General features: G+C 44.4%; 1 protein-coding gene across 1 annotated transcript in view; it reads right to left on the reverse strand.

Moving 5' to 3' along the window:
* The window catches only part of OSBP2 (oxysterol binding protein 2), a 262,872-nt gene that overhangs the window by 220,519 nt on the left and 18,003 nt on the right, over positions 1-24,350 (reverse strand). The gene's annotated exons all lie outside the window — the stretch shown is intronic.

Here is a 24,350-nt window from a genome sequence, read left to right on the forward strand (position 1 = left end):
TGTGACATTACTAATCAACTTCCACCAAGAACTCGCACCATGGTGACTAGGGAACATACCCAAAAGCCTTGAGTGACTTATGAGCTAAGCTCCATTTTCAAAAGTGACTTGGACATGTAAGTGTCTAAATCTTATTGAAAGTCAATGGGACTTAGACTCCCAAGTGCATAATTCGCCACCAAAGATGGGGCTTCTGTGCTTTCGAAAAATATACCCAAGGAGTGTTAAACACCAGAGTGCAGGGATTAATCAATGCAAAAGTCACCTACTTAACACAACAGATCTATCCCCGGTCTTTTTTGACTCATCTGCTGACTCCTGATCAAGTAAATGTTTAGTACTGCTAATTCCTGAGCCAATACAGCTAGAAGAGAACAAGCTGGATTCTATTGTGGCTCATTAGCTAAATTCTGATTGCAGATTTGTATTAGTTTATTTAGGTTACACTCCCAGGGATCACTGACCCAGAAATAGCCCAGATCCACTCCCAGATACCACTGTGAGCTCACAGTTCTGGCTGTTAGTCAAACTAACTTACATGGAGAAATTTGATATGAAGTCACACACACACACGCAAGCTCATAATGCAATTTAAGTACATTCATCCTCAAAGTTATCAGCCCCATGAGGCTAGCACCAAAGGTCCGATTGAACAGGTAAATGATTTCCCACAATGATGTTCAGAAAAAAAGCCAGCAGGCCATATTTAGTCAACAATGACTTGAGAACTTAATTTTAATTGAGGTGGAGGACTAACACATCTCCTCTTGTACTTCTACAGTATCCACTGCTGTGCCACTGTACCCTTTCCACAGCAAGCTGAAGGAAGTTACAAATTACGTCAGCCATGAGAATGACTTAATAAATCGCACTGCCCCTTTACCTGCCCCTCTCCTCGTCTCACGGAAATTAATCTACATTTAATTAATCTACAAATCTCATCTACATTTAAACGCTACAGCAGGCGCTGCAGCAAGTGGAGACACTACCTATGCCAATGGGGGGAGTTCTTGGGGAGGTGAATTACCTCCACTGATGGGAGACCTGGTAACTAGAACTTCTTCCATCAACCTCACGCTGTCTACACAGGGATTTAGATCAGCTTAACTATGCCGCTCAGGGGTGTGGATTTTTCACATCCCGACCAACGCAGTTAAACTGACCTAAGTTTCTAGTGTAGAGCAAGCCTTAGTTAAAAGCCTGATTAAACAGGCAAAACTGATACCAGGTCCTAAATGTTGTTACACCCAGTGACGTGAAGTGGCTATGAATCTGAGTCACTGTATTGCTCCGAGGACCGCTGTGCTTACGGAGCCAGCCGCCTCTCCATGGCCGTCCTTTGAGAGGCACAAGAAGTCAATCAAGTGTTGAGAATTAACAGCCACCCCAAAGAGATGCTTTTCCTTCCCATTAAAACGTAATCCAGAGATGAAGGATGAATTAACTGACAACAAACATTTAAATGAAAAGTCCCATTCCTTCAAACCAGCTACAATGTCTGGACTGCATATTACATTCTTCTCCTCCTTCAGACGTTCCACAGTCCGACATTTTAATAAACAAGATTCGTTTTTCCCTTGAGGGCTGTTCTACAAAAGTCAGCTTTTGTCGACAGAACAGTGGCAGTGTGCAGACTGAAATGCTCCTCCCACCGTTATAACTCCCCCGCTACAGCGACATCATAAAAGCACCCCAACGAGAGGTGGCTGCCCAGTTCCCGACAGGGAACCAGGAGGGGAGAAGCCCAAGGCACCTTCCCCCGGCTCCTGGCAGGGAATGGGGAAGAAAGAAGCCCTGGGCTGGCTCCTTGTGGGGACTGGGGCGGGTAGTGGCAGCCCACCAGGAGCTCTCAGGTCCCCACACTGCCCCCTTAGGTCAGTGGACGTGCTCCTGGTGAGGACGCGCACCACCGTCCCAAGTAGGGGAGTGTGGACATGAACCACGGCAGTAATTATAGAGGTGGCTGTAAGTCGACCTATGTTAGGTCGATTTATTTTTCTAGTGTAGACAAGGCCTCAGAGTGCCAGGCTGTCATGATAAGAGCTAGCACAGTGTAGAAGCAGATGTCCAAGTCATGCTTTGCCTTGGGAAAAGCAGTATTGTAAGAGTCTGTAGGTAATCACTGAACAGAAAAAAACTGCTACAACAAACGATTGCCTTAGTAACATTTACAATGCATTAATAGGTATGACTGGCCTCTTACCAGGTTCCCATTCAAATACACTAGTGGTTTTGTCACCACAGCTGTACTTAAGAATATTGAAATATTTTATAAGAAAATGCCATTTATATGCAAATCTGCCATGTGTTCTGTTCTTTCCAAGGTATCAATTTTTCAGGAACGACCTAGTCCATCCAATATCAGATGCATGTGTGTGAAATGACTGTACATAAACAAGTACGTCATGGCAGGAAGGAAGCTTTATGCATCTATTAAGTCTCAAGACAAAAAAAGTTTTTTATATTTTTGGTAATAGGCGTATGCACTAAGCCAGGATTTTGCAGGGAAAATGTATGTGCTTAGGTTTGCGTTTGGAGTGCTGTTCTAAAAATAACTTCTCAAGCACAAATGATGGCATCCTGTGACTTCAGCGTTCTAGTCTGAGTGCTTTTGCTTGTTTCAGATCAGTCAAATCACATGATGTCCTTACAGGCTGAGGAGATGCTGCTCCACAGAGATCTCTGCTTCCCTGCATCCGCAATTGGCAGCCGGATGACTAATGAACCAAGGGGACTCAGCCAGGTGCTACGTTGCGATTACATGAGGGGACTAGGCTTATCCTACTTTCTCTTGAAATTCTCCACAAAGAGAAAACCAAATGCAGAGGTTAAAATGGGGAAAGCCGCACTGTGTGAGGGGGAGAAAATGAGAAAGATGCTCCATGGAGAGAGACGGGCTGAGAGAGGGATTTGGAAAGAACCTTCCAACTAGACTGAAATAACCACTGTCGGGATGGTAGGCCTAACAGTCAGAGCTGACTAACCTGGGTTTTGCTATGCCAACATGCATAGGTGACGCTCTGTCCCTCCGCTTTGCCTGCCTGCTCTGTTCGCACGAGCAGACAAGGTCCCAAAATATACAAGGCTCTTGTTCTGGGAGAGGAGGAGGATGGGGTGGGGTACTTGGGCAGCGTGCCTGCAATTGGGAAGAAACCAGAAATCTTGGCTTGCAAGCCCAGTAAAGCAACTGGAATTTTACCGTAGTGTGGTCCCTATTTTAGGAACAGAGATTTCCTCTATTCCCCAAGGTGAAGAGGGAAGTGGAATATGTTTCATTCTGAAAGGAGGTCTGAGCCTGGGGCACAAAACACTTCAAACCCAAAATGGATGCACAGCAGTCAGCCTGCTGTCTATGGCCCTCCGGGGCCCCCCAGCAGGGCGTGTGCAGCTCTCCCCATGACCGCACAGTCCCAGGGCCAAAGCCCGGCCTGAACGCTCTGGGGCTCCTCCTGGCTGGGCCACTGGGGAGCGAGGCAGAGCATCAAGACTAGGGCCCAGAACAGCGGTTCCCAACCTTTTCGAGTGTGCGGACACCTCTGCAACCTCCAAGCATTTCGCAGACCACCACACGCTACTGGTTGTGAAATAAGTTACAGCCGTGGGTTTTTAGAAACTATATGACATTATTTTGTATGTGAAATTGTCCATGTCCTTGGGGAGGATGTTATTGTTTTTTCTTTTCCGCAGACCCCGTGGAGTAGCCTCGCGGACCAGCAGGGGTCGGCGGACCACAGATTGGGAACCTCTGGCCTAGAGACAAGCAGGAGGAGCCGATGCCTAGATTCAAGGCAGAAGGGGCCGTTGTGACCATCTCGTCTGCGTAACACAGGCCAGAAAACTGCCCCAGAACAACTCCCAGCACAGGTAAGTCCACACAGCGGCTGGCAGCATGCCTTCTAGCCCAGACAGACGTGCTCACTCTGCGCGAGCCTGCACACTAGCAATAGTGATGGTGCGGCACAAGCAGCAGCACAGACCAGCTGCTCAAGTACTCGGGGCCAAGTTGCACCGGGTTGGCTGCTCTTAGTATTTTGGCCTGTGGAATTAGGAAAATCCTTTTTTGTGTATCTCTACGGTTTGAATAAACATGAGAACAACTAGTGTGACCCGACGTCCTGATATTTAACCCTTTATCCTGCGTCCCAGTCGATGTACCATTGGGATGTCATTTGTCTTGATATTTAGGTAAAAAGTTAGTTCCTAGTTGCCTGCGGGGAACCCACAGCAGCTGGGAGCTCGGGATCCCCCCACCTGGAGCTCTGGGTTCCCCTGATGCCACCGCCTGCCCCCATGTGTCCTGATATTTTACTGTTGTGATCTCGTCACCCTACGAACAGCCAATCTAGCAAGACTTTGCCCCTCAAACAGCCATTGGCAACCTGAGGCAGTGGTGGCAGGGGCTGCGCGTGCTGAGGAGGGGAGGAAGGGGAGGGAACAGCAGCAGTGGCTGCTCAGAGAAGCTGAAGAATCTCACCAGGTACGCAGAAGTGCTGCAATGGAGATGTGAATTCCAGCAGTTTCACGGAACACCTCTGCTTTGCAGGAGAGCCGTGATGTGAACCATGGGAAATTTGGAAGATGCCAATGCCCAAAAGCAGAGCAATGGAAAAATTACTTGCATTCCAGAAGAATGATGTTTGTAGCATGGTTACTGACTGCAGAGCAGTTTCCTGTTCCTACCACAGTGATTTTGATAAGCTACCTGGAGATCCAGACAACCTGTAATAGCAGACGGGTCACAAAAAAATCTCACATTCCTGGCACCTGATCTCAGGCCACTGCGTACGACCCGAATACTCGCAAATTCATTAACAAACTATCAACAATTTCTATAAGATCCAACTCCCCCATCCCAAGGCCATGCAACAGTTACTGAAAACGCCGTACCCGGAGAAAGGCAAATAGGATGTAAACCATCCTGTCGCAAACAAGTTACTCCAGCCTTTGCTGCAATGATCACTCTAGGCCTCAGCCCCCTCGCAGCCTGCAAAGGTCTGGTTTCTGCAATGAACTGTGGAGCAGTGCATGCTGATGCAGCTCAGACAGGATCTCAGCCAAAGCTGCCCCAGATATAGAGGGCAGGTGAAAGATAGGGACAGAGGTGAAGGGTGGCTCCAACCATACCGAGAAAGACCAGAAGCAGGGATAAAACTGAAGGATTCATAAACAGTGTTCAGTGTCACTGAGCCTTCTGCACCATCCTCTTCCCTCTCGTCCCTCCCACACAGTGTCCCAAGGCCAGATATTTCACAGATCGCCCGTGCCCATTGCTGGCTTTAGGAAGCAGTTCTACAGACAGCCTCCGAGCTACCCTGCAGAAATCGGCTCAGTGCTGTACATAGCTCATGCGCTTTTGCCAGGATTTGTCCTTTCAGACAATGGCGCTAACAGAGACGGTGCAGACAAGGGCAGAGGCCCTCTCATGTGCCTGTGAACGTGTTGGCCTGGTGAACGTCTCCAAATGGACCCTAATGTCCATGTCCTAATGTCCATGTCTGCACTGCGATGAGATCCATGACACGCTGCAGCTGGCCCATATCAGCTGACTTGGGCCTGCCGGGCTATAAAATTGTGGAGCAGACATCTAGGCTTGGGCTGCAGCCCGGACTCTGAGCCCAGGCTCCAGCTGAGACCACATGCCCACACTACACCTTCTAGCCCCACAGCCCGAGCCCTGCAAGCCCGGGTCAGCTGAGCCAGGCTCTGAGACTCAGTGCCCCAGGTTTATCCCCACTGTCTTTCTCAAATACAGCCAGCGGTGACCAGGGCGTTTTCCTGCGGCCACGACAGCCTCCTGGGCAGAGATGGGAGAGGGGGCAAAGCAGCAGCCCCTCCTTGCAGCGCCCATGGGCCCCAGGGGAGGACTTCAGCCTCCCTTCCCCGATTCAGCCGCAGGATCTGGCTGTGAATTTCAGCCCCCACCCCACCCCCCGCTTCAGCCGCGGGGTTCCAGGGTCAGGCTTAACCCCTCTTCCCCCTTCAGCCTTGGGCTCTGATGGCAGGCACAGTGCATCAGCCCCCCGCCCCCCCCATCCAGCTTCAGCTGTGGGGCTCTGGGCCTCAGGCCCCCCCATCACCGACTCCAGCCGTGGGACTCCAGCTCTGTGCTTCAGCAGGATCGGCCTTACTGGGCGCCATGGTCAGGAAGCAAGTAGCAGGGTGAGCCTGGGGTGCCAGGCTGCAAAAAAACTCGGGGCAAGGGGGGAAAGCAGCAGAATCTGGGGCGTGATGAGGAGTCTGGGGGGGATCCAGAGGGGAAGGCAGCAGGGACCAGAGGCTAGGGATGGGGGGTGAGGGGAGGCAGTGGGGGCCTGGGAGATCTGCGGGGGGTGAGCAGCAGGGATCCATGGAGGGGAGGGCCACGGAGGCCAGGGGCACCAAATAGAACTGTCCATTATTTTTATTATGGACTCTGCAAAAAAAAAAAAAAAAAAAACCCTACCCAAATAAATGATGATGATTTGGACGTGGATTTGCAGATATTTGTTTTTCCTAAAGTTAATTAAATATTTGAGGAAAATTTGCCAAAGCAGCTGCCAGCAAGAGCTGGTGGCTGCACTCTGAGGCCATTAAAAATGTGTTGTGAGAACCCCTGCCCGGAGAGTTCAAGGATGCTGCAATGTGCCCACTACTGCATGGCTACAAGGTTAGACCCACGCTGGAGTGACCTGGCGCCCTGCACAGCCAGGCCATACCCCCAGCTTCCATCAGTTCACTAGACACCTTGCCGGCAACTGCCAGCTCAGTCATCACGTACTGTTAGGGTTGGAAATTCACAGGATAGTTTCACCATAGTCCCCCCCTCCTCTTTGCCTTCACCCATGTGCTAGAGCAGTGGTTCTCAACCTTTCCAGACTACTGTACCTCTTTCCAAGAGTCTGATTTGCCTTGTGTACCCCAAGTTTCATCTCACTTAAAAATGACTTGCTTACAAAATCAGACAAAAATCTCACAGCCCACGGTTACTGAACAATTGCTTCCTTTCTCATTTTTACCATATAATCATCAAATAAATCAACTGGAATAAGCACGACACTTACATTTCAGTGTATGGAGCAGTATAAACAAGTCATTGTCTGGATGAAATTTTAGTTTGAACTGACTTTGCCAGTGCTTTTTATGTAGCCTGTTGTGAAACCAGGCAAATATCTAGATGAGCTGATGTAGACCTGGGAGAACGCGCGCCCTGGTTGAGAACCACTGTTCCAGAGAAGCATTTCCACTGCTGGCCCCTCAGGAGATACTGAATTGAGAGAAGGTTTGTTGAAGCACAGGGCTGCAGTATGAACACCCATTCACATCTAGTCCCCAGCTGGGCCCTGTTTCTGTAGCTTTTCCCGGCTATATTGCTTCCTATTCACTTTCGCAAGGCAGTCAAATTAAGACACTATAGAACTAGTGATTTAGGGTAACAACTCAGCTATACATTTGGATGGCGTGCTATTTTAGTGGGTCTTCAGAAAGGGATTTTGGGGCCTTAAAGTACTTAGCAGATCTATTGAACTAACTGGCCAGCACTTTACTCTGAGGGAGTGAAAACTCGCCAAGAATGAGGGTGTGGTGATGACATTTCCCTGTGACAGGCACCCGGCAGTGATGGACTCAATCATCCTTACTTGCTTACTCCTCACAGGAGGAACAAATCCACCGAGCTCACCGTGACCATGGAGAGCTTTACAACGTAAAGCTTGTCTCTCTCGCCAACAGATGTTGGTCCAACAAAAGATATTCCCTCACCACCGTGTTTCTCTTACAATGACCTGGAAAATCAATGTAAAATCCAAGCACAAATGTTTGCCACTCATTCCTCCCCTGACACCATCAAGATCCTAATGCTGTGTGGGTTAGCTAGGCTTGCTATATCCAATGGGGTGTTTCAGAACAGTGGAGGCATTTTAAGCTCTCTCATGCTAGCGTTTGCATAACAAATAGCCTCTTTCGTTTCAGTTAACCTTGCAAACAATACAAAGACTATTCTCTAGCAGCCAAAAAAGTCGACATCTGTCTGAACCATCCTGTCATTATGCATCTGAATTACCAATGCTAGACTCATGTTGAAGGTTACCAACAAGTCCACGAGAACAGCTTTTAACAAACCCACTAATCTCTGCACCAGATATCCTTTCTACAATCATTTTCTTCAACCACACGGTTAAGCAAAATATTTGCATTAATTTACAAAGATTTTCATAAAACCACTGTTGGCTTTGCAGCACACATCAATTATCTGATTGTTACTGATACAAAGGACACTCTGTACTCGACATTCAGATTGCACCCAAAATGACTAACTCACACACTGGGAAAAGCAGCTTATTTTAATTTTTAAAATTAAAAAACTAGAGTAAGAAGAAGAAATAGTTTCTAGCTATTGGGAGGTTTTGAACATATTTTCTCACTTTTCTTATACTCTCCTTTTCTCCTGTTAATGTTAAAAATCAAGTCCATTATCTCCAGAAAGACAGAGTTGATGCAGGTGGGCAGAGGAAAGTTTTATTTATGCATTTATTTTAAAGCATTTACAGACATTGTGGTCTCTTTTGGTTGGAGGTACATGCCCTCAATAGGTCAATTCAGCCCATAGTTTAGGAGTGTGCTTGGATTCCTCACCAATGTTAAGCTCTCACATAGCTCTTCTGCGAGAAACACTCTCTACCATTTCTGCTTGGCTAGGAGAGTCCGTCCCATCTTGGCAGATGATGACCCAGCATTGGTTATTCATGCCTCTGTCGACTCTCAGCTGGACTACAGCAGTGCGATATACCTGGGCACGAAACCTTAGGTGCTTAAAGAATTGCAGCTTGTTCAGAACGCTGCAGCCAGGTACCAGGGTCGACCACCAGCACAACCTGCCCGCCTCGGACTCCCCACAGCGAATCAGATCAAGTTTAGGGTCTCAGTCCTTAACTTCATGGCTTGGGCCCAAGATATCTAGAAGACCAGCTAAAGCTCTGGGATGAAGACTGTGGTCAACAGCTCTCTACAATAAGGGTAAAATTGGTCCGCGCAGGAGACAGCTTTCTCAGGGGCCGGGCAGAGACTGGGGAATAAACTTACCCAGGGACTAAGGATCCTCTCAAAACAGCACCAAAGTTCACTTCAAGTGCAAGGTGCCTATCTTTAACTTCCCTTCTCTAACATACAGCAATGTGTGTATATTAAATTTCCAAACAAGACATTACCCTGCATACAGTTCTACCCCCGGCAGAGGATGAGAACACACACGACAGCTGTGAGTGACTTTGCTTAATGGACTACTGAGAGATGTTCAGATACTACAGTGATGAGCATGAGGAGACCCTATCTAGAGGAGGGACCAGAACAGAATAGTGACTAGCAATGCCCAACTTGAGAGCTGATTTTCACAGGGTAGCTAGATCAGCACTTTTGGTTCCTTCAAGGTGTCAAGCTGGGTACCCAAGACTTTATGTATCCAAAATCACTAGCCGATTTTGAAAGTTTTAATCCCAAATCATAAAAAACATCTTTCCATATAACACATATCCAAAACAGGCCCGACATCAGCTACCATAAAGGAAGTAAAAGGAAATCAAATATGAACTATGCTTTTAAAACAGTTAAAATCATGCATATGCTTTTAAAACAGCTAAAAATCACTATTGGAAAAGTGACCTTTATCCCAAGATGCCATTCAGAATTAATTACCAACATCCATTAGAAAGCCATGGACAGCTAAGTACAACACTCACATCACTCTTGCTTTGGCAGAGAGTAATAATTCACACTGTGAAATGGGTCGAAGAAAAGTCAGCTGAATTGGATCAGAGTAAGCCTTCCATAGATGACGCTCCGGGATGTTAAAGCACAAAGCTAAAAAGTTACCCCAAGCCAACCAAAGTCATCTTCCCAAATTTTCCACATTTTAGGTGCAACTTGATAGTATACCTCTTAATGCGTCCGTCTAGCTATAATAAGGTGACCAGATGTCCAGATTTTATAGGGACTGTCCTGATATTCAGGGCTTTGTCTTATATAGGTGCTATCACCTCCCACCCCTACCCCGATTTTTCACACTTGCTATCTGCTCTAAGCTGCCACCTCCCCTACAGTGATGCTAAGAACCCTCTGATATTAACATATGCACAGCATGCAACGTATCACGGACATTGTTTTAAATAAAAACTAACATCTTAATAGGATCCTGAGTTAGTCTCTTACAATACCACAGTACACCCTCCCGTGGTCTTCAGAGATCACACTCTAAATAATAGAACGAGAGTCCTGTGGCATCTTAAGATAAACACATTTCTTTAGGCATAAGTTTTCGTCCAAATAAATTTGCTAGCCTTTAAGGTGCCACGGAACTCCCATTGTTTTGTTAAAACAGACTAACACGGCTGCCCCTCGGGATCTAACTAATATTTCTCCCATGCTATCTTTCAAGGAGATCAATTTACAGCCAGCTTAACTTTAATGTTTTCCAGCTAATTTACTGGTTCCACTTTCCCGTTGTGCTTCAAGATTAACATCAGCTTCAACTATAAATTGATGCACGGTTGCTGTGTAATTGCATTTGCACTAACTGAGGCACTAGGAAATGCCCTTTAATAAGCGGCAGAGACAGCTCAGGGCAAAGGCAAGAACAATAGCAAGGACATGGATGTGTAAAATAAGCAGTACTGGAAAATGTAGTTCTGCCTGCAGACAGGAGAGATGGAACATTAAGAGCTTTAAAGACTGCATTCCGGACAAGCTGCATGGTACAACAAAATTCTTCATTAGTGTGATTGGGGGGGCGGATGTTTCTCCCACAGGATTTTGTTTCACAACAAGCAATGATAGGGAGGTACAAACAAAATTAGCAAAAAGTGAACTTTTGCCCTCCAGATGGAGGGCAAAGAAATTCTAATTCGCCTGCCATATGGCTATTCAGAAACTGGCAGGTTCTTCCCCAGAGAAGTTGCCCTTATGTTTTATGAAGCAAAAGTCAGCTATGGGTGCTGTGTGTGGATTTCTGTGACGTGAACACGATGTAAAAAATATTGGATCCTGAAGAGGAAACTATACATTAGGGAGACGTTATTTGAGCAGTTGGGTCTAGTTGGTGGCCAGGATTCTAACCCTGATCGATAGCTAAGGGTATGATTCATGCCAAATTTGTGCTAGCAAAGCCTCAACAATAGTAATGGATACTTTCCTCTGAAATAGATCCGGTTCCAGCAGAGATGTCTTCTAGTCAGTTTCCCTCCGCTGCACAGAGCTGTCCCCTCCAGGACAGAGGTGAGACCCATACGGGGAGAAGCTGAAGCTTATTCCTCTGCTGTCTGCGCTCTATCTGCTCTGTGGACGGAGAAGATTTGATTCTGCACGTTACCATGACAACCACTACTTCCTTTTTAAAAAGAAAAGGCTGAATACGAGGCAAGTTCAGATGGGGACAAAACTTAAGATATCGAGATTGTGACACTTGAGATCACGTTTCCAAAGACCAAGACCAACGCCATGTGCGCAGTGTAGTAAGAAGTGAGAGATTGAGGCCTGCAACCTAGCAGAAAAGGCTAAGACATAAGGCTTAAGTGGAAAAACCCAAGTTAACAGGAGTCAGGCTGTGAACTTAGGACCTGACAAACTGGCACGGAGAAGAAGCTGACACTGCAAACACACATATTTCCAAAACATTACTAATATCAAAACATTACTAAAAATACACAGCAGGTGCAGAAGGCACCAGGACATCCTAATACCAAAGAGATAACAAGGGCAGCCTGACCCCCCAATATGACCCTTTGATGGATAGAAATGTCTGATAAGGTGATAAGTAGAGTTGTTTTGCCTGAACCATCCAATTTACAGTAAAGGGTGAGATCAGACTACGTGACGAGGGTGGCAACCACCTACGTCAAAGGGGGCAGAACGAAATGGTCTGAAACAGTGTATAAAGGGGGGGTCAGAGGGAACGACTTTACATCGTGAGTGCTGTCTTGGCTATCTGCAGAGCTAAGACAGCACCTACACAAGGGACACACGCACGCAGCCTACACTGACAAGCACCAACAACCAACTACACACAGTTGAATTGAAAAGTCAGTAAATAACCTCGTATGTAAAACATACCGTCCCAGCCGCTCTGTGGCGCAGGGCAGTTTTAGTAAGAACGACCAGCTGTCTGGTTAAAGAAAGGTCAGCCAAGGTGCAAAGGTATCGTCTGTATGAGTTAGCCTCTCCCTCACCCTAACTCAGCTCTAGTTCCAGGCACGGCTTGTGCTGTGTTAGTGATGGACAGGATGAGCATTTCCAACTCCAAGCACAACTGTGTTTGTAGGAGGTTAAGCCTTAGCAACTAAAACGCTGTCCTGAAATTTGGTACCCACTGACTCTGGTTGGGAACAAGCTTACCCAACCCCATTACTCCCCCAATTCAATTAACACCTTTACAAAATGTTCAGTACATTACAGTAAACGCTGTATTAAGACTGCAAACCTGTTACACACACACAAACTTCTTGCAAAACTCTCAATGTTGGCTTAGATTTTCCATGCTCCATCTCTCCTGGAGGTAATTTGGTGGGGGCGGTCGGGGAGGTGGCTTAAGGTGTTAAACTAAGTAAAATTCCTCCACTCATTTGTGTTATGCAAGATTAATTAAAAAAAACTTTCCAATTTCCAAAATATCTAGTTGCACTTAAGTCTAAAGCTGAAATAGCTGAAGTGAGAGATGCAGAATGAGCAAGAACACAGCCCGTTTCTTTGGGGCCTTCACTTGGTCTGGAAAATAAAAGAGTTTTAAAAAGATAAAAGAAAAATTACACACACAGAATGCCAAGTAAAAACCAGGCATGCAAATTCAAATCAGAGATGGTGCGCAGGCAGGGAAAGCGTATGCATGTTCAACAACTTACAAGCTTGTTAGCCAAGGCTCATAGAAGATAGCAAATTCCACATGCCCCATAGCCCTGGACTTTTCTTTCCTCCTTTTATATGACCTAGCAAATCACACACAAAAAATTTTATTGCAACAGTTGTATGCCTATGAATTTACAATGTGCATTTATTTAACAAACCCGAAGGGCAGGGAGAGAAAGCTTCCCACCAGTCAGGGCTGGAATGGGATCCTAAATTCAGCCCCTTGCTCCTCCGACGATCAAGGAGAGAGTGCAGACAGCATGCTTGGTGCCTTTGTGGAGAAGCCTCATCACTTCTCAGCAATGGTTTAAATCCAACCTTGAGACCAGTATTTGTTCCATGGGTAGCTGCACCCTGCCTCCACAGAAGAGAGGCCAAAACATTAGAACCTTTCGCACTGCAATGACTGTTACCTTCCTGCCCCCCACCATAAATTAAGTGGGATCCGGGGGACAAGACCCCATACACCAAACCCCATTTGTAAATATACGTTTAGAGCCACAGTTCCGTTCTGCCCATTACCCAAGCATTCTGGTTTGCTATTTTTACTGCAATTAATAGAGACCTATGCAGAGTCGTATACTGGAGTCAAGTTAAAACTGTGACAAACTACAGAGGATGGAGGAGATTTGAAGTTACAGTCAACTTTCTCCAGGCTCCTCATTGTACCACACAGCCATCAGGTTAGCACGCAATGCTAGGCATCTTGTGTGCTGCCTATGTCTGACGAGACCAGTTCATCTGCCTGAGCTTTCAGTTTCTTGATTTGAAACTGCCAGCACAAAGCCGGTTTGTGACCGGAGCACGTGTGCACCCATTAGGAATGCAGCAGAACATTAAAGGCTCCCTGCTGAACTTTACTACCAAGAAGAAAATAGATCTGAAGATTACATAACATCAGAATCCCCAGAAAAAGTGTGTACATACAGCAATTTCACACCCCTCCCGCTCTCCCTTTCCCTCTGCGGCTGACACAGTTTGGTTTATGTGCAGAATCTGCTACACTAAGGCAGAGAGTTGCTTTTTAAGATAACTGGAGGAATCGGGTCCCAAACCAAACACATTGGTGGAAAAACAAAATGCCTCTTTTCCCTTGCGTCTCATCCTCCTTCAAAAGCTGTGGGAGGAGATTTAACATGGACAGGCCCTGTCTAATCACGAGTAGTCAGAAATGGGAGCAACAGTTTCACATGCTTCCATGATGGCTGAACCAGATACAAGCTACTATATAAGTCACACCACAGAGCACCTTGCAGGTTATGCGAAACCAAATCAAGAACTGGGGGCATATTGAAGAACGCAATGCTAGGCATGTGTGATCCTGGTGTGTCTCCAGCATAAATCTGGGCTTGGGACAGGCATGTGCCCATTCTCTTACTAGTGACGAAGGCAGGGATTAGGCAGACTGGTTCAGATTAAAACCACAGTTTTGCTTAGCTGAAATTCTTGTCCCATCCTAAACAGAACCACATCCATCCAGTTTCAGGGTCTTCTAAGATTTTTCCAACAGGAAGGAATGATGTCACAGACTGACATTACTGGTAAGCCAGCGTATCTAGGGGATGGACGTTTGAACCACCTCAGCTAACAGTTCAAAATGTGTTTGGCTCACGGATGAGTGTGGTTACACTCTGACTAATGAGTAAATGACACTGTGGTGTTATATTGAAAAGATCTCAAGTCTTCCTGGTAGAACATGCTCAGGTTGCAATACAGAGTCATTCCCAGTCCCGACTGCTGCCTCTGCAAACTCCCCCTGGGATCTGAGAGTCGAGACGGATTCTGTCTGGCTCACATCTCCTAGAAAGATTCTGCAGGCCAAATCCTATCCCCCATAACACCTGCAAAACTCATTTCCTTCACGTACCCTCCAACATGGGCAGGCTCACGTGCTTTGGGTGAAGCAAGACCTCTAGCTTCATCTCAAGCACTTAACATAAATGGAGTTTCAATACATCTGTCACTACTGGCAGAGTTATCCCCAAACTGCTCATGTCCTCTAGCCCCTGGGTCTGCAGAATTCTTTCCCAGGGTAGGGAGGAGGGGCAGGGCAGGACAGTTTGTTAATGAACAGGGCTCCTAACTATTGAGCAGGGTTTTGAATAATCGGGTAACGGATACTGTCTGGGAAGGAAGCTAGCCTTAAACACTCTCCTTTCACTATTAGCATTTTAGGCACGAGAGATGTATGTTTTAACACAGTCTCAGATCTGCACAACTGCAGTTCTTGGGCAGGAATCCCTGACGCTCTGGGAAGGAAACAGTGCCAAATTTGGGAAAAAGTCTTTATGCAGAGGCTGGGAGATGCTGAGTCTCATTTACAGGCAGAGGGGGCCCTGGCTTGTTTATTTTTGTAAGTCATGAAAGAATTTCTACCAATAAGAGGTTTTATACAACCTAAATTTTCTATGGATGTCACTAACTTATCAGCAATTACTCCTCACACTTACTACAGCTACCGTTATCTGTACTTGACTTTTGCAAACTACGCCCATGCTCACTTGGTTATCAGGGACAGAAAATATTGCACTTGTCCACACCAGCACTGTAAATACAAGCGCAAACAAAAACAGACGAAGTCTCATCTGAAATTGCTGTCATAAGCCTGGGAACACATCTCAACTCGCTTCACACAGCTAAACTGTTACTTCATTAATGAAACAAAGGAACCAAAAGAAACCTTCTGCACAAAGATTTTGATGCAAGACTTTATAGCAACAATTTCACTCTGAAGCAATTGTTTCACTCCCTCTTAAAAGTGAATGAGTTGCCTTGGAAAGTTTACAGCCTGGCACATAAAACTAGACAGTTCATGAGACTGAAATGGAACACAGAACCTTTCATCTCTACATCACCTGTTTACATCTGCTCCAAGTCAGCAGTGACCAACTGACAGCTGTTTCTGGCTGATCTGAAGTGAATGTGGTGGGTTGCAATCCACTTCCTAACAGGCAAGTGTCCACATTACAAAATGTCACCACACAGGAGGCATCAGTCGGTCCTTTTGTTGCTAGCTGCAGCAGAGGCACTACTGAAATGAATGGGTCACAAACAAGATTTCCCCTCGTCCCTAAGGTACGTTCTTGGGGCAATGCAGATCAGAGGCGAAGCTTGCCTTGCTGCCGCTCCATGGATCAAGGGCTTCAGTTAGTACTACCACTTGGACACCCTTCACCAGAAGTATATGGAAAAATTTACCAACAGGCCACACTCTTCAGGTCCCGCTCCAAGGCTGGCTCTTCAGTACCTTGGGGAAGGTGCTAAGGCAGCGAGGAGGAGCTGCTTGTTATGCAGGGACCTCCATTGCCCACACGGATATAGATGGGGGATTGATGGGTGTGTCAAGGGAACCCAATCTAGGGAAAGGATGATGGCCAGGTTGGGTGGGGAGAATTAAAGGAGTTGCAGTGGAGAAAAATCCTGAACACTATCAGAGGAGAGGGGAGAGAGAAACCGAGCAGGAGGGTCCCAAATAGAATGTCCCATTTACAGCACTGTCACCCAGCAGCTGATTTGGGAGACAAACACAGCAGTTTCCTTCTCAGCTGAGAGATCTGAAACACAAGCTCAGCAGATTTAGCAATGCAGGACCTGTACACTGGGGAGGAGGCTGAGGTTTGCCATAGGCCAGTTATGACTAGTCAGATCACTTTCCTGCAACACTCTGTACTGTGAAAGTTCAAAGAAGTTCATTTCACAGCATTCAACACCGTAATGATTGAGTGACCTGTGCAACGTCACCGCTGTCTCTAAACAAGAGCTCCTAGAACCGACTCGTCCCAGGCAGTTCCACAGGCTTAAACCCCCAGGTGTTCACATTCAACACTGCACATTCCCAGACACCTACATTTTAAACTGGGATCCATCCTGTCCGTGTCACTACAGTCCACTGAAAGGTACATCATTTGGCTTTTAACTAGCTTTATTGTTTATTGACCCTTGTTTTGGACAGGCCAGTCTAACTGGCATTACACCATTCAAGATGGCAGGCCCTTAAATGTTACTCATATGACTGGAGCGATGAACCTGCTGCTAGGAAAACGGCACTATTGACAGCTTTTCCATTCTTCAGGTGGTGTATTTGAAAACACAAACTCAAGTACAACGTGCTTGCAGACTGCATGAGAGATTTCAGGACATCCTTTTGGCCGTCCTTTAGCGCTTCCTTCATGAATACTTCCTTACATGAAGGAACAGGAAACTCTCGATATTACTGCAACTCTGTGGTTTGTCCATAGCCGTGCTCTTGCTCACGTCATCTTTAGCATACTTCTAACTAAAATAAGCAAGTTGCAGAAGACGTCAAACCACTGCACACGGTTTTCTGGTGTAGACTGCAGTAGAGCATTCATAGTTACACTGCAGCAACAGAGTCAATGACAACCACAAAATTCCAAAGAAGGTTGAGTGGGTGAGTGTGGATCTAGGAAGATGAGCTTCCTTGGATAAAAGAAAAATTTTAACTGCCTAAATACTAATGCTAGGAACCTGGGTTACAAAGAGGAATTGGAATTGCTCATTTATGGAGCATAAATTTGATCTAGTTGATATTACAGAAACCTGAGGGGATGATTCCTAAAATTGGAATGTTAAAATCAACAGTTATAACCTATTTAGCAAGGATCAAATGGGCAAAAGGGGAGGGGGAATGGCACACCCACACATGGAATTATCTGTTTCTGAGTCACAGATAACTCAGAAGAAAATGATCTTGAAATGCTTGTGAATCAATGTCCTAACAGATAGAGCACAAGATGGGGTATGAGGTGGTGTGTCCTACAGACCACAAAAATCACACGAAGGAACAGGGTGACCTTACACACAATCTACAATGTCCAGGAATAAAAGCTGTGTGATCGTGGGGGACTTCAATGTGAGTGACAGATGCTGGAGGTCTCATGCTGCCTGTACTAAGACAGTGTTGGAATCCCTAAATATTATTCTATACAAGACCTCATCTTGGCAGATAAAGAGGAACTGATCACAGAACTGAAAATTAATGGTAAAGTAGGTACCAGTGATCATGACTTGATCACATTTATTATTTACTGATTCATTACTAGATGGTAATGATAGAATTATCAGCAGTGCAGAAAAGGCAAATGCGTTCAATATATATTTCTTCTGTATTTGGAAAATACTTTCCATTCGACTAGTATCTCAGGAGGATGTTAAACAGCAGCTACTAAAATAAGATCTTTTTAAGTCAGCAGGTCCTAATAACCTCCATCCATGAGTTTTAAAAGAGTTGGCTGAAGAGCTCTCTGGACTCAATACTGATTTTCAGTAAGTCTTGGAAACCATGGAGGAAAGCGAACGTTGTGCCAATATTTAAAAAGGGTGAATAGGATGAGCCAGGTAATATAGGCCTGTCAGTCTGACATTGATCCTGAGCAAGATAATGGTGCAGCATATTCAGGACTTGATTAACAAAGACTTGAAGGAGAGTAATGTAATTAATGCCAAGCAACACGGGCTAATGGAAAATAGATCCTGTCAAATTAACTTGATTTTTTCTGAGGTTATAAATTTGGTTTATAAAGGTAATATAGTGTTGATGTAATAGACTTTGTACAGCATCTGATTTGATACCACATGATGTTTTGATTAAAAACTGGAAAGATCAAATTAAAATGGCACACGCTCAACCGATTCAAAGATGGCTAACTGATAGATCTCAAAATGCAATGATCGAATGGGTGTGTCTTTCACGGGGTCCTGCAGGGATAGGTTCTTGGCCCTATGTTGTTTAACATTTTTTTTATCAGTGACCAAGAAGAAAACAAAAATCACTGGAAATTTGCAGATGCCACAGAAATTGGGGGATATGATAAATAATGAAGAGGACAGGTCATTTATAGAGCAATTTGGATTGCTTGTTAAACTGGATGCAAGCAAACAATGTGTTTTAATACAGCTAAATGTAAATGTATGCATCTAGGAACAAAGGATGTAGGCCATACTTATAGGATCAGGGACACATATCCTGGTAAACAGTGACTGTGAAGAAGATCTAGGGATGCTGGTGGAGAATCAGCTGAACCTGAGTTTCCAGCCCAATGCTGTGGCCAAAAGGGCTAACAATCTTCGGATACATAAAGAAAGCAATCTTGAGTAGGAATAGAAAGGTTATTTTACCTCTATTTGGCACTGGTATGACTGCTGCCGGAATACTGCGGCCAGTTATGGTGCAGACAATTCAAGAAGGATGTTGATAAACTGGAGAGGGTTTGGAGAAGAGCCACAAGAATGTTAAAAGGATTAGAAAGCATGCCTTACAACGATAGATTCGAGGAGCTCAATCTATTTAGCTTAATAAAGAGAATGTTAAGGGGTGACTTGATCACGGTTTGTAAGTAGCTACATTGGGCACAAATATTTAACAATGGGCTCCTCAGTCTAGCAGAAAAAGGTCTAACATGATCCAACAGCTGGAAGCTGAAGCTAGAAAATTCAGACTGGAAATAAGGTAGAAATTTTTCACAGTGAAGGCAATTAACCATTGGAACAATTTACCAAGGATCACTGCCAATTTTTAGATCAAAAGGAGATGTTTTTCTAAAAGCTCTGCTCCAGGAATTACTTGGAGGAAGTTGTACGGCCTGTGTTATAAAGGGGATCACGCTAGATGATCACAATGGTCCCTTCTGGCCTTGGAATTTATGAATCTTTTGCATTAATAGCTGCAGTCTACAAAGGCCTTCTTCCTGCACTAGTCTTTGTACTGGCTAACTGTCAATCAGCCAGGGCAAGGTAAGGCTCATCAGTATTTTAAACCATAATTGTATGGGATTATTTTACCTGAGAAAACACCTCTGTTTTATCACCGTAACTGAGACTGGCTTGGGTGAAGCTGCTGGCCACCCTATAATACACCTGATGATGAGACAAAGCCTTCAGAGAAGACACAAAATTATCTCCTGCAACATATGCTCAGGTACATCAACTGCATCCTTCCAAATTACCGTTTTCTTTTGTTTGCACATGACGCAGGGATTTGTTTTATGCCATCATCAGGCTCTTCCCACTCCACAAGTTATTTGGATACACTGTGATTATTAAACTTTGTTTCTAGTTTATTTGTGAAGCGTTCTGACAACTTCCTCCATTGGTGCCTGTGAAAGGATATCAAATCGGGCCCTCCAGACACCAGTCAAATAAAACTGATAATGCATAAGAACAATGCTATCTTTGGGAGACCATTTTGACAGACGAACATAAAAGTGTCAAAACCAACATTTGAAAGCCTGGTCACCTGATCTAAAATCCCAGAAACAAATGCTTCAATTTACTATTTCACTAGCTTTCAACACAAGCCAAAACCTTGATGTTGCAATGTTCTGCACCACGAGTATAAAAACATTAGAGAAAAGATTGCCAGAGTTTATTATTTCTACATTTTGAACAAATAGTTCTGGCCCAAAGACTGCAATCTCAGAAGAAATTCCCTAATTCACAAAGGATTGGTAGACATTTAATTTACTGGACTTTTTTAAGCAATTAGGTGATCAGACAAAAACCACCACATGTATAAAGTTCATTTGACAGATATTTAGGCCTCACAGTATATTATGAATGTGAGTAGTATATTTTGAAAAAGGAACAGACTCTTGAGTAACGTTTTACTTGACTACAGGTTCTTTTCAAATTTGTCATGGTCCTCTCAATTCTGAGCCTGTTCGTGCTCCAACTATAAAGTGACTATATTAGTAGTTTTAATACATGTTTTTCATTTTTAGAATGTCTTTCAGATTAAAGCAGCGTACCAACTATTACCATGACTGCACACAGCACACAATACCCTGTAAGTTAAATTCCAGTTTCTGGTTTTGTCCATCTTTCACAGATGCTCGTAACTTACCTTAAATTCTTTTTGGCTAGAAATTTAAGGCTTTTTCCGAGTCCAAAGAAAAATTTTTGAAAAGCTGGGGCAAAATCCAAATTGCTGAGTTATTTAGATGAAGGTAGTTTGTACTATGTTTTCATGAGAAATGTTGCACTCCAATAACATATACAATTAAAGATAGGAACTTCAAGCTTGGTTTATTTTGTATATCTCGGTAACAGTCAAAATTAAAGCCATATTTGAAGAAAGTATGGTCTGTATTTAAAAAGGCGCAAACACTTAATATAGGTTATATTACACATGTACAGTTGAATTTCTGTTGAGATCGACCTTAAAGCCTTTGCCAACTAAATATCTTTAAAACTATTGCGCTGATTTTCCTCCAACTTGGCTTGTTTTATACTTGTGCATCTGACTTAAATTCGACCCACATTTGAAGACTTTGCAAAAGGTTACATAAAAATTCTAGTTGTGCAGTACAAAACTCGTTTTTATTTGGCCATAATTTAAGACCTAAGCACAAGGAGGCAGAGTCAAGGGTGAACATCCATGGACTAACCCTGATGTCCTGACTCAAGAACTTGATTTCTCAGCTTTAGACTGTAAGGGAGAGGGACTGTCTTTATTTGTACAGAGTCCGGCACAAAGAGGTGCTGGTCCATGGCTGTGGTTCCTAGATGTTTTACTGTAATATAAATTAATGATACATGAATGTTGGCAGGTTTTCACATAAATTAAATATACACACATTTATACAGACTACACACACAGAGACAGACAGACCCATGTACAGGAATCTTTGCACTGAAATGCTGCTACCTCTGATTCAAACTAGACATTTAATAGCACAGTATTAAACAGAGCTCTGGGGATCCTTGACACAATCTATAATAAATACATATAAAAGACAGCATTCCATTCCAAACCAAAAAAGGATCAGATCTAAACAGAGGCTCAAACTGCTTTCTAAAAGATATGCATATACTGTTAATCTAAATGGGAGTTGCATGTTCGTTTCAAAGGGCAGAGTTCAGCCCTTAAAGTCAGCTTTCTTGCTTTTCTCAGTTCCATTGAGGAAGTATATGCCTTCGGGTGTCAGTAGTACATACGGTTTATGAAACAGTGAGGGTCAGAGAGAGAAGGCCCATCTTAGATATATGCTGCTTCTATGCCCCTACTACCATAGCATCTGAGCACCTCTTAATTATTACGGTGTTTACCATCACAACACACCTGTGAGGGAGGGATGTGTTATTATTCTCATCCTACAGGTGGGAACTGGGGCATGAAGAGGCTAAGTGACTTGCCCAGCATTACGCAGGAAGTCTGTGGCAGAACAGGGACTGCCCCATGTCATCCCACTGTAGTGTATAAAATGTAGTAAAATGTATAAAATTAATACTAAATATTAAGCCCCAAATTTTCAGAAGTGCAGACCCACTTTCAAATAGGCAGAGTGTCTGAATTTCACACATGCGTCGAGATTTGTGCATAAGTGGCACCCTTCCTCTACTTGCACAAGGGAACACAAGAATGTCATGCAAAAGCAAACACACACTTTCAAAAGTTTGGCCTAGCTTCTATGCCCACTAAATCCAGTTCACACAGAAACGGTTTGTAGTTTGTCACCTTATGACAGTTTGCAGAAGCTCATGTGTAAGATCACACACCTTCGTAGAGGAACCACCATGACAGAGGTGCACATGCTCTGCAGGACTAGGCAGGGACTAAAAGAAGGTCACACCTGTAACCAAATTTCCTGGGTCACTGATGTTTAAATTAGAGCTTCACTGTTACTTTAGTGTATTGTCTTGTGCGAGCCTTTCCTCTGAAGCTTGCACACCTCTGCAGGGAAATGAGACATTCATAGGTTGACCATCTGAGAGATACTCCATCCACCCCAAAAAGAAAACCAAGTTTTCCATTGATATGCCACAGAGTCGGAGGAGGGTCAAATTCTTAGAATTTATATAAAATGTTCTCCAGACTTCATAGGCACAGATCTAGGGACAAAATTTGAAAGCTGCTTTTTAATCTGATCAGCCATAAGAGTTTGTTTCGTTTTTGTTTTGTTTTTTTGCGTAAAAGCTGAATGTTTATCTGATGAAACTGGAGACCTGGATTCTAGTTTCTAATGCAATCCTCCTCCATATGATTCACCTTCAAAGTATCAACGGCACTCCATCGGGAAAGTTTGATGGCCTCCCACAGCTCCTATGTGGAGAGGGAATGTTAGCTGTGCAAATTTCTGATGCTCAGAAGAACAAAATTCCAATAGCCCTCTACAATAATTCTCCAGCGAATCGCCCCACACTGCTGCCAATATGTTTAATTTCATGATGGCATGCTAAACATTTTATGGGAAACCCAAGAACATTCCAACAAAACCTGTTGCTACATGTAATGCAAATGCAGAGGGTGGAAAGAGACCCTGAGTGTTTCATGAAGAGTAGCTTTAACTCATTGCCTCCCCATGCACACCAAATGGCTAAAATCATGAACCTCCCCCTGAAGGACCCGAACTGGAACTCTCATTTCATTTTAGGCATCAATCCCCGCCACTCTCTCTTCAGTAGCAGATGTGTCAGTACAGCTCTTCCCTGAACTTTACCATCCTCTCCCCCTCCAGAATGGTTTGCTACCTCTGCCGATTGAGATGACAGGGAGGGAAGGAAAGTGGATTAATCTTTGCTAATAGACCCCGTCTGGACATGGACATTACCCAGAAGGGTAATACAAATGCATGTGGGCGGTAACTATTTCCTAGCCAGTGTGAAGAAAATGGAAAGTTGACATGCCAGGTGCTATACACCTTGCCTTCCATGCTTGGATACGGATTCAAATAGGATACTTGCCTATTTGATGCTCTTACAAAAACACTGCAGGCTGTTTACTGAAGGCATGACCAAAAATGGTTATTAGAGCAGAGAATGAGCCGCGTATCAATGCTTCTTCACTGCACTAAGATTTCTCAAATCAACAGAAAATGAGAAGAGAGTCCTCAGAAGGATTTCGAGACGACCACCCAGTGCCCAGAGGGACAAACATTTACATACAAAATCAGGCCAAATTCAACTCTGGGCAGCAAGAGGAAAACTCAGAGTTCCTAGAAGAGAAGCTAAACTCAATGCAAGTTTACTCTATTAGCCATCCCCTAAACAAAGGCATTGACTTCTCAGGACTCCCGCCATCAAATCCCAACATGGTGCAGCTTTGGGAACCCACTGGAGCCACTGGAACATTCAGAAATAAAGACACCAAAAAGAAAGAAGTTCTCAAATTCCTGGAGAAACTCATCCTACCTCGCACACAGTCAACAAAGCAAACCGATGCAAAGAAGTTAGGGTAATTAAGTTGGCAAATAATGTTTTGTTCCTTTGTCCCATATTGGTATCTCATTTGGGGAATGAAAATTAACTGACAGTTTATTAAAGAGTATTGAGAGCTTATTGGACTGAAGGTGAATGAGGGGTACTCTGAACTGGTGTGAAGTCAAACTGAGCCAAAAAAAGGGAACTGACAATCTTTCGAGCATTCCAGTTCTGGATATGCAATTTCCTTTTCAGTCCTGATGGGAAAGACAATTAAGATCACAGAAGATAGGCAAACTAAGTCTAAACACAAATATTAGAGAACTAAC

The sequence above is a fragment of the Emydura macquarii genome, unplaced genomic scaffold (genome assembly GCF_026122565.2).
Source record: "Emydura macquarii macquarii isolate MOO-44397 ecotype Brisbane River unplaced genomic scaffold, CSIRO-AGI_Emac_v2 contig_1254, whole genome shotgun sequence".
Taxonomy (NCBI): Eukaryota; Metazoa; Chordata; order Testudines; family Chelidae; genus Emydura; species Emydura macquarii.